Below are 9,133 nucleotides of genomic sequence, written 5' to 3' on the forward strand. Positions count from 1 at the left end.
TTCAGCAGTATGAGAAAGGTAACCGTGGTTTGTCAACTAGTGGGGTCTAAATCAAGCATTTGACTGATGCCCTAAACCAAGGCATCAAAGTTCACGATGGAAGTTGGCTCCAACAGCTCCAGAGAGAAAAGATTGAAATGATTAGTCTGCGCAGGGACAGTCAAGCTGCAAGCTAAAAGAAACAAAACCCAAGTAGTCAGAAATGTGTACAAAAATCTGGTCCATCTTCAAAGTGATGTTCTTGACTGGCACACACGATCTTTCTTTGACATCTTGACAGTTTTCTGCTATTCCTCACCCCTGTCCAGTGTTTCTCTTCCCTGGGTTTTGTACCACTTGTATTAAATACAGTCTCCTCCTCTTAGGAGGAAAAAAAAACCCTGTTCCTTTTCAAAAGGGAAGAGAAACTGCCAGGGGACGGATGGTTTGAAGTATGGCAGAGGTGAGAGGGAAGCTAAGAAAATAGATACCTCAAACAGACTTCTAACTTCTGCCACATGATAGATAATAGCTCAAGATGACTCATCTCACTGCACATGGCTAGGGAACCTAATGGGATATCAACCATTTCAGGTATAAGCTTAAGGTTACTTGGCACAGAGCTATAGGAGTGACTGAGTTTCTGCACCCCAGGGACTGCAAACCATGAAAGGCTTTTTTTTTTTTTTTTTGCTAAAAGGAAAATGAATAAATCCCCAAGCCAAGGAGACTCCTGTTTGAATCATGCATGGTCTTTTATATCATCTGGGTCTGAGCCTTGAATTCCCATTGCACCAAGAGCTAAGATGAATGAGGGGGGAAACCCTGGGACAAGTTACTGTCGTAGGGGAACAAAGCAGAGTAATACCAAGTGAGGACAAGATGGATCCAGGAAGGTGTCCAAGAGAGGGCATGCAGGGCCAGAGCTGGGACATGAAGGCAAGATCAATGGGGCTTTTTGGTAACTGAAAGGCTTAGTTAGACACCTATAAAATTAGTGTAGCTCAGAGTTCGTCTAGTTGTAATGCTGCAGAGTCAACCTGGAAACCAGCTCAGTCTCAACTGTAGGGAATCCACTCATATGATTCTTGCAGACAAACGAGTCAGAAACAGCAAAAACAAATGAGTCTGAAGTTCAAGCTCATTGGTTTGCCAGATACGCTTGCACGAAGGTATTGATACCAAGATCAGGGCTGATAAACAGAGAGACAACGGGTGGTTCCTCGTTTCACTTCAGACAATGGGTGTTTCTGTGTTTCACGTTGGTTAATCTTTCAGAAACTGTCTCTTCGTGTCTGGCAACATGCTGTGACTCACGTGTTATAGGATCCTAGGAGAAGTACACACATTTTAGCCTTCCCCTTGTCACTGGGGTGATCTAGGGTTTGGCTTAGCCTGTGCTGTAAGTTAGAGCATCTTTGAGGCTGTTCTAACAGGAGACAACCCCCAAAAAACTATTGATCCTGGTAGCCCAGGGAGAGCAGCATTGCCTCTCCCCTAGCCATGCTTCTGCCATGCCCCTGTTTTAGAGGGGTAGACCAGCACAGAGGTGGCTGTGCTCTCCCATGTGAAAAGGCTGTTAAAGCCAGCTTTATGACACTTGCACCATTGGAGGAGTCACAGCCACACCTGTGTCCAAGGTCTGTGCCTGGGTGAGTTGCCGTCATGTTACAAAGATGGATCAGGGTTGCTTGTGTGCTTGTCTTGAAGGGATGAGCAGGGGGCCATGCCCCAGAAAGCCCCATAATGGCACTTCCATTCCCTCTTGACACACGGGAGCAGAATGACCCCCGCATCTCGCCTGGCTTTCTGGTAGGTGCTACGGCATGGGGCCTGCTGCAACGTTGGGGTCAGAGGCTGCAAATAGGTCTTGGTGGAGTCCATGACCCAGGCCCAGACTTTCAGTCCCAGGTAGGGGAATGAACACGGTCCATACTCCATTGGGTTGAAAGTCTCAGCTCAAATGAAGAATGGGCCACTTGCTTTGAAGTTCAGTTGGCTCTCATCCAACGCAGAACTGAGCGTGGGAATTATTGGACTCCTTGCAGGGAAGAGAAAGGCATCCAACCAGACCGACAAGGTAATAAGCAGTTGGTACCGAATGGCTGTTTTACCCAGGTACCAGTCTGCGGGCCTGGTTGCACCTTTATGCTGTGAACCGTGCACATGTTGCTGGGTGTTAGCGCTAGCTTGAGTTTTTGGAGCAGTCGTACTTCAGGCCATTGGGGACCTGGAGGACTGAACGGTAAGAATCCCCCCCCACTCCCATTGTGGGCTTTTCCCCCTTCCCCTCTGGACTCCCCAAGCTCCCCTCTTTCATCCCGGGGCTCCCCCCCTGCCCCTCAGGCTTCCCCCCCACCCCAGAGAGCATCGGCAATGACCGGGAAAGCAGATCAACCCTTCCCTGACTGCTTCCCCGGGCCAGACAGTGCAGGGAGCCACAAATAAGCTGGAGTGGGGCAGGGAGTGGGAATTGGGGGTGCCGGAGAGAGCAGGAGGGGGGCACTGGGCCCAATCCAGGTCAGCAGGCAAGTGGGGGGTAGACTAGACTTGCTGCACCTTAGTATAATATGAGTTTGGTAGCACGGATTGGAGATAATTCTGCCCTGGAGAGGTGTAACTCTGAGTCACCTAATGAGCGCTTAAAACTAATTTCAGGTGTTAGTGTGCAGGCAATCCAGAGGTTAAGAGCTCTAGAAGCTGCCCCAAATTACCACGTAACTAAGCTCTGAGAGACGGAGGATGCTCCACCCCGGACGGGTAAGGACTTGAAGCCTAGAACCAGACAAACAAAGACAAACCAGAAATGCAGCGTGGTAGCATCTGCCCGGCACCCATGGCTGAGACGATGACCTGAAGGGAATTCTGCAACGACGTGACGCTTCCTGGGAATATTTCCCATGCAATCCCAGGAAGCTTTTGGCTGCAAAATAATACTTTGTTTTTACACGTGAGGACACTTTTAGCCCCCATCCCTGCAAGAAAATGATGTAGGTGGGTCTTTGGACTTACTGGAGACCAGCTTCAGGATTGAAGCTTTATCTAACGTGGCCCAGTACTTACCTGTGCAGATTCTCCTTTGACACTTGTATCTGCATTTCTCAAAGGTTCAGAGTCCTCTTTCTGTGGCATTCAGTGATAAACATGTTGTTCTGATTTTTTTTTATTTTTTTTTTTATGATGATTACACAGAAATTGTAGGAAAAAACCTAGTTAAAAACAAATTGATTTTTCTGGGGGATATTATCTGTCTGTGTTATCTGTGAACTAATTATAGGACTAGAAAATCAATAACAATTTGCAGCTCTTATCAATGCCACTGTCTAAATTTGCTACATATTATACTGAAATATTTCCTCCTGCGCATTTGAAAGTCTTGATCATCACCTGCTTACCATGAGGCAGACAAGCTAATGGCTGATGAGCATTTATATTTCATTATGTTACAATAACAAGGCTTACCAAAATCATTTGTGGCAGACAAATAACAGCGCAAGTGCAATTTAGCTGCAGGCTGGGGAGCCAACATTTTTCAACCCGCTGCAGGAAGATTAGAAAACTTGGATGAGATCTGTGATTTTTTTTTTAATTTTTTTTTAATTATTATTATTTTTTTTTTTAAAGATTATGAAACACAGTCATTAAAAGTTCACGCTTGCCTGCCAAATGGTCTTTTTCAGACTTCATTCCAAAAAAAGTAAATGCTTTGGACAGTGAATATACTGCCTTTTCTCTCCAGCAAAGGAGAGAGATGTGCAATTCAGGCTAAATAATCAATGGATACGTCGCAGGCATAATCTCCCTTTTAAAAACAAAGGCGGAGAGGACGGGCGTGTACGCCTTTGCTGTATCAACAAGTGGTGTTGACTGTGGCAACTCATTTAGCACCAAGCCTCAAAACCTTTTGGGTAGGCATCATCTAATGTCCACAAAAAAAGCAGTGTCATGGGAGTGTGTCTGAGATGTGGACAAGACTGATCCTGCCTGGAGCGGAGAATCTCCCTTTGAAGATGCAATACACCCCACTGATTGTTTCCCTTGCACTTTGTGTGTAACACTAGTGCCACGTGAATCGGTGGTGCTGAATCAGCATAGGCACCTGCTTTGCATTGGGGTAAATTACTACCGAGATGCAGGGAAGCGAGGGACTGGACTCATTGGCACAGGGCTGCACGATCAGAGCCTCTCTTGATCAAGCCTTAAAGGGAGAAAATGCAAGACATGTCAAGGACTCACAAAGCAAAGGGGTTGGGAAGATTTCACCAGCCCACCTGACCTGAACATCTACACATGGGTAATAGCAGGGGGTTGCATTGTAGTTTGAGTGCCTTTTGTATCAGAGGCTCTTAAAGAGCTTTTTCAGAGGGGTAAACTGAGGCACTGATGGATCAACTCTCTTGCCAAAGCTCACACCGCGAGGAAGTAGCGAAGCCTGATACTAAACCCAGGCGGCCCAGCTCCAAGCAACTTCTCCTAGGCACTGGGATAGACTGACAAATTGTGCCCCGTCACCTGGGCATGGAATAATCAGTCATCATCTATCATATTTTGTACTTTTTCAAGTCAACCAAAGTGATGAAAGCTGGCTCTCTGGAGGGTTTAGATCATTCCTCCTTTTGGAGGTTTGAGGTCTGTGTTCCCGTCTCATGGGTTAGACACACACAGATGGATCCCAGCTTTTGGAGCTGTGTATGTTTTACCACATGCCGGGGCTCAGCTGATGCCTTTTAATTCCTCTTCTTCCTCTTCACTGTTTGCCTTCCCCGAGCAACCACAAACCCAAATCAAGGATCAAGGCCCTGTGACGCTCAGGGGCTGGTAGGACAAGACAAGCAAGTGGGTAAGGAAGGGAAGGGAAGTGTGGTAGCAAATGGGGAGAAGTCAGTAGGAAAGTAGAAGTCACTGCTTCTCCTTTGCTCTTGGAGGGGGTTTATGGGAAGATAACATTTTGTAGGAAGGTGATTGTTTGGCCATGTTGCATTAGACTCCGGGTCCGATTCACAGAGGTGGCTTTGTAGCATGCTTGGCCACAAGACTAGTAAGAGGGAAGGAGCAGAACCAGTGGGCTGGCATTCACCCTCCTGCTTTTTTTTGTGTCCAAAGCACACTTTCCCTCGGTGGTGTTCAGCCAGCTGTGCCTGCCTCCAGGCTAAAGCAAGAATTAGAAGCATATGTTGATTCCCATCACTGAAGTGCAAAGCAAGCCCTTGTCCAGAGATCACAGGTGTGCACTGTGGAGCAAAGGAGAGCCTACTACATCCAAAAGCTGATCTTTCTTGACCGCTCTTTGCTGAACTGTATGGGATCTGATTGCTCGAGCACTGGAGTTAAACGCCTCAACTCTGGATCGCTTGGATGATGCATTTCCACAGCGCCTTTCAGTTTAATGCCATGCTTGATTCAATGATGCTCTCTGAGTGCAACTTGAAGTGCTATTTTGGCTCACCCCAAGTCTCTCTCTGAAGCATCATTTCATGAAAACCTTCAGAGAGAAAGCTAGCCCCCCGAGGCATCATCCTGAAAATAACTAAAGGAGCAGATAAAACTCCCACCAGCTGCTCTTCTCAGTAACGTTAGCCTGTGTAGTTGTCATGCTAACAGTCAGGTGCAAGGACGAGCGCTCTCCAAACAGCTCCGCATCAAAGATCAGATAGCCATGCAACACTATCTCTCCACTCATCTCTGACCTTACCTTTTCATTGTCCATTGGAGTTCAGTCCTGTCGGGTCGGTCTTACTTGTTACTATCACTACAACCTTTGGGCCAGGCTTTAATGCCTGGATACACATGCTTGCATGAACTCCACTCACTCCCACCAAAAATGTATACATTTCCACCCCCCAAAAATGCATGGGACCAAGTATTTGTAGTCTGGATAAGGACTGTGGCTTTGAGTACCAGTAGTACAGAGGGCTGTTGTACATTTGTCAGGTATGGCCCAGGCCTCCAGACACTTACTTTTGTGAATGCAGATACGCGCACACACATTTGACTGAGTAACTAACAATAACTTTCCAAGGCTCACGCAATCCCGATATATATCTGTTTCCTAGTAACTGGGCCATTTACTTCCCCACGTTGCTGTTCTAAATAGATGGATGACATATCACTTACTGTAAAATATGCAATCACTTCTCTGACAGGACACGTGGCATTTATTTTTTCCCAAAATAGAGGGCTGTGGGGTTTTTTTAAGTTACTATTTACAGCTCAAGTTCAAACCTGAAAGGTATTATACCTCCTTCTCCAAAAAAAGAAGAAGAAAAAAGTGTAATTTTGAATCAGGAAGGATGTGATTTAAGTAGCTGAATATTTGAGAGACAATGTCCAGCCAGCTGACCTCCCCTTTGCAGCACAAAATTTGCACCCAAAGGCTTTAATTATTCATTTATATTGATAATACAGCAAAATGTACCAATATGAACACAGTGGAAGCTCCTGACAAGTGCTTAAGGGTCCATTAAAAAAGAAACGTAATAACATATCACAATAATAAAGAATCAGGTGGCCCAAAAATGAAGAAAAAAGCCCCTTGTTGGTCCATCAAACCCAAAGATACCAGATGTTTTTTGTTGTTTTTATTACTGTAGTGTCCAAAAGGCACCTGGAGCTCCACTGTGCTCTTATACCCTTGTTTTTCACAGGTTTTTTTCACACTTTTTTTTTTTTACCCCCAAACCTTTGAACTATGTTTTAAAGGGCAGTTGCTGCTGTTGGCTACACGCTCAGCTGAACCTTTCCATTTGGTTACACTTGACAAATGATGGATAGGAAGGAGATTAGTCCCGAGAAGAGTTGATAGCAAGAGCGAGGAAGATTTAGGCCAGGGGCTCTTGAAGAAAATAAATATAATTCATCACTATGCAGTGACAATCCTGAGATGATCAAGAAAGTGGTTTATGGGTGTACCCTCCCTTCTTATCATTATTTTTGGGCTAAATGTTTTCCATGGATGTGTTGTACCTACATCACCCACACTGGGAACCATGTTGTGGGGTATGGGATTGGGAGCCTAGGTGTGACTCTAGCTCTTCATGGGGAAAATGCAAGAATTACAGTCCTTCCTTGGTAGTGTAACAGTGGTCTTATAGCCATGGGGGTCCAGAAATGTCTTGCACGCTTTTTCTCCTTTCTATATTCTGCGTTTTCATTCATTTGCATCTCATGCTTTCCCCTTCTCAGGGTTGGAAATGTGGAGAGAGGAAAGGAGACAGCCAGATACATGAAGCACTGAAGGATGAGATGACCAGTAGTTTACAATTTGCAGACCCCGCGAGGTCTGTTTTAGTTACTCTGACCCCTCCAGGCTGACTCTTTCCTCAGTCACTGTGGACAACTATGCTATCACTCATGCCCGCAACTTTGGGGTCATCTTGGATCCCACACTCCCTCTCAGCCCTCCCGGAGAGGCTATTGCTTTTAACTCTTGCTGATGCTTTCTGGATACTATCTTGTATGTCTGCGGTAGGTAGGCCTTTCCTACCTACCATGCATCAATGAGTCTCAAGCTGGGTCTTGTCCTCTCGTGATTAAATGGCAGCGATATCCTTTTCTCTGGCTTTGACAAATGTAACATTTTGTCCTTCCCATTGATTCAGAAGAACTCGGCTGGAAAAACCACCTTCCTCGCTCCTGTTCTGACCGTTTGTTGCCTCCCTTCATTGGCTTCCCCTTCACTCTCAAAGCAAAATTAGGTGCTGGTTTTTATTTCCAAGGCTCTTCTACACCCATTTCTTTCCTCTACAGATAAGGATCATAAGCAGAATACGTGGCAAAGGGAACTCAGTCTTTTTACAAGCTATTTAAATCCTTCAGGGTAATAATAAACCTCCTGGAGGAAGAACCCATCTGGGGAAAAATAAATTCAAACGATGCTGGCCACTTCTATAAAAAAACCAACAACAAATCAAGTGCTAAAAGAAACACAATTATTGAGCCATCTTATTTTCAGCACCATAAATATGAGTGAATCTTTAAAATCCAATTTATTTTTCTGCTTTTTTTTCCCACGTTTCTCTCCCTTTCCACCATGAAAATCGAAAATGCCATTATCACCTTTGTTTACAGCAAGTTTTGCTATCGGGGTCCTGTGCTCCGGTATTGGATTATGGTTAGCAGGTACCAGCTCTTTATAGGTGCAGTCCAGAAAGGTGTTGGGTACCTACTGGGAGATAACAATTTTGATGGGGTTTGAAGGGGATCAAGCTTTGCATTTGAGCATCTAGCTTGATATATTTGGGGTCTTTCAAAGGAGACTCTGTTGCAGTCAACAAAATCCTCGTGTAAACCTAAGAGTAGGAGCAGTAGGAGGGAGGTCTACTGATGTGTGGTGCATCGTGTAGACCATACAGTACTAATAAGGAGAAAGGGTCTGTCTCCATACAAAGCCAAGGAAGGCAGCTAGGAATATTAAAACTGTACATCTAGTCTTGCTTTTGTCCAACATGATGGTTTAAATATGTCCTCTCTTAGGCCTTAACCTACATTAGATGTATTAGATGTGTTCTGCTTACTTATACTAAACCAATGTGATTTCCTTTGTGTTCCAAGTGAATAAAATTGAACTTGATCTATGCTTGGGTTTAGTGAGGGTTATTTCAGAAGAAGCATCCTAAGTCGTCGCAGTTCAGACAGATGAAAGGCTTAGTCCAGGGAGCCAACCCCAAGAGCGATTGCCGGGCAGCTGTGGAAGATAGAAGGACCTATATACCGCACAGGGCATCGGGCAAGAAGGACAGAAAAAAGGATAAGGCACTCCAACCCTCATGCCTGCCCCGCAGTGCTGCCCACACCAAGATCATGAACCAAGTCTTCAACATTTGTGCAATTAAAAGAACAAGATAAAGATTTTTAAACCAGCAAAAACAGTGGAGGGTTCTTTGTAGTTGTCTATTGGTCTCTAAGTCTTTAGGGGGCACTCGGGTCATGTTGTCAGGCTTGTCTTCTCTACAGCCAGGAAGGTTAAGAACTTGCATTTTTTTCCCCTAATGAAAATGTAGGCTCATGCAATCCCTTCACTCGAGGAAAGGTTCAGAGTACAAAACCCCATCGTGAGACTTACAGTAAAATCACAACTGTTGCCAGCCAGCACTGGGTCTGCCAAGCCATTCCTTTGCCTCATGTAAATCCCTTTACAAAAAGCTTCCTGTTTCTA

The 9,133-nt window shown here is 45.2% G+C and overlaps 1 long non-coding RNA gene across 19 annotated transcripts in view; it reads left to right on the plus strand.

Moving 5' to 3' along the window:
- The window catches only part of LOC112550654, a 97,952-nt gene extending 89,090 nt beyond the window's left edge, over nt 1-8,862 (plus strand). For 13 of the 19 annotated variants that reach the window (XR_003094585.1, XR_003094584.1, XR_003094591.1 and 10 more), the window contains one exon: nt 2,638-8,545. This is a non-coding gene — a long non-coding RNA (uncharacterized LOC112550654). Of the gene's footprint in view, nt 1-2,637; nt 8,546-8,565 lie in introns of those variants that run through there. The other 6 variants (XR_003094588.1, XR_003094597.1, XR_003094589.1 and 3 more) reach the window with 4 other exon arrangements.
- Nucleotides 8,863-9,133: the final 271 nt, after the last annotated feature.

The sequence above is a fragment of the Alligator sinensis genome, unplaced genomic scaffold (genome assembly GCF_000455745.1).
Source record: "Alligator sinensis unplaced genomic scaffold, ASM45574v1 scaffold1046_1, whole genome shotgun sequence".
Lineage (NCBI taxonomy): Eukaryota > Metazoa > Chordata > Crocodylia > Alligatoridae > Alligator > Alligator sinensis.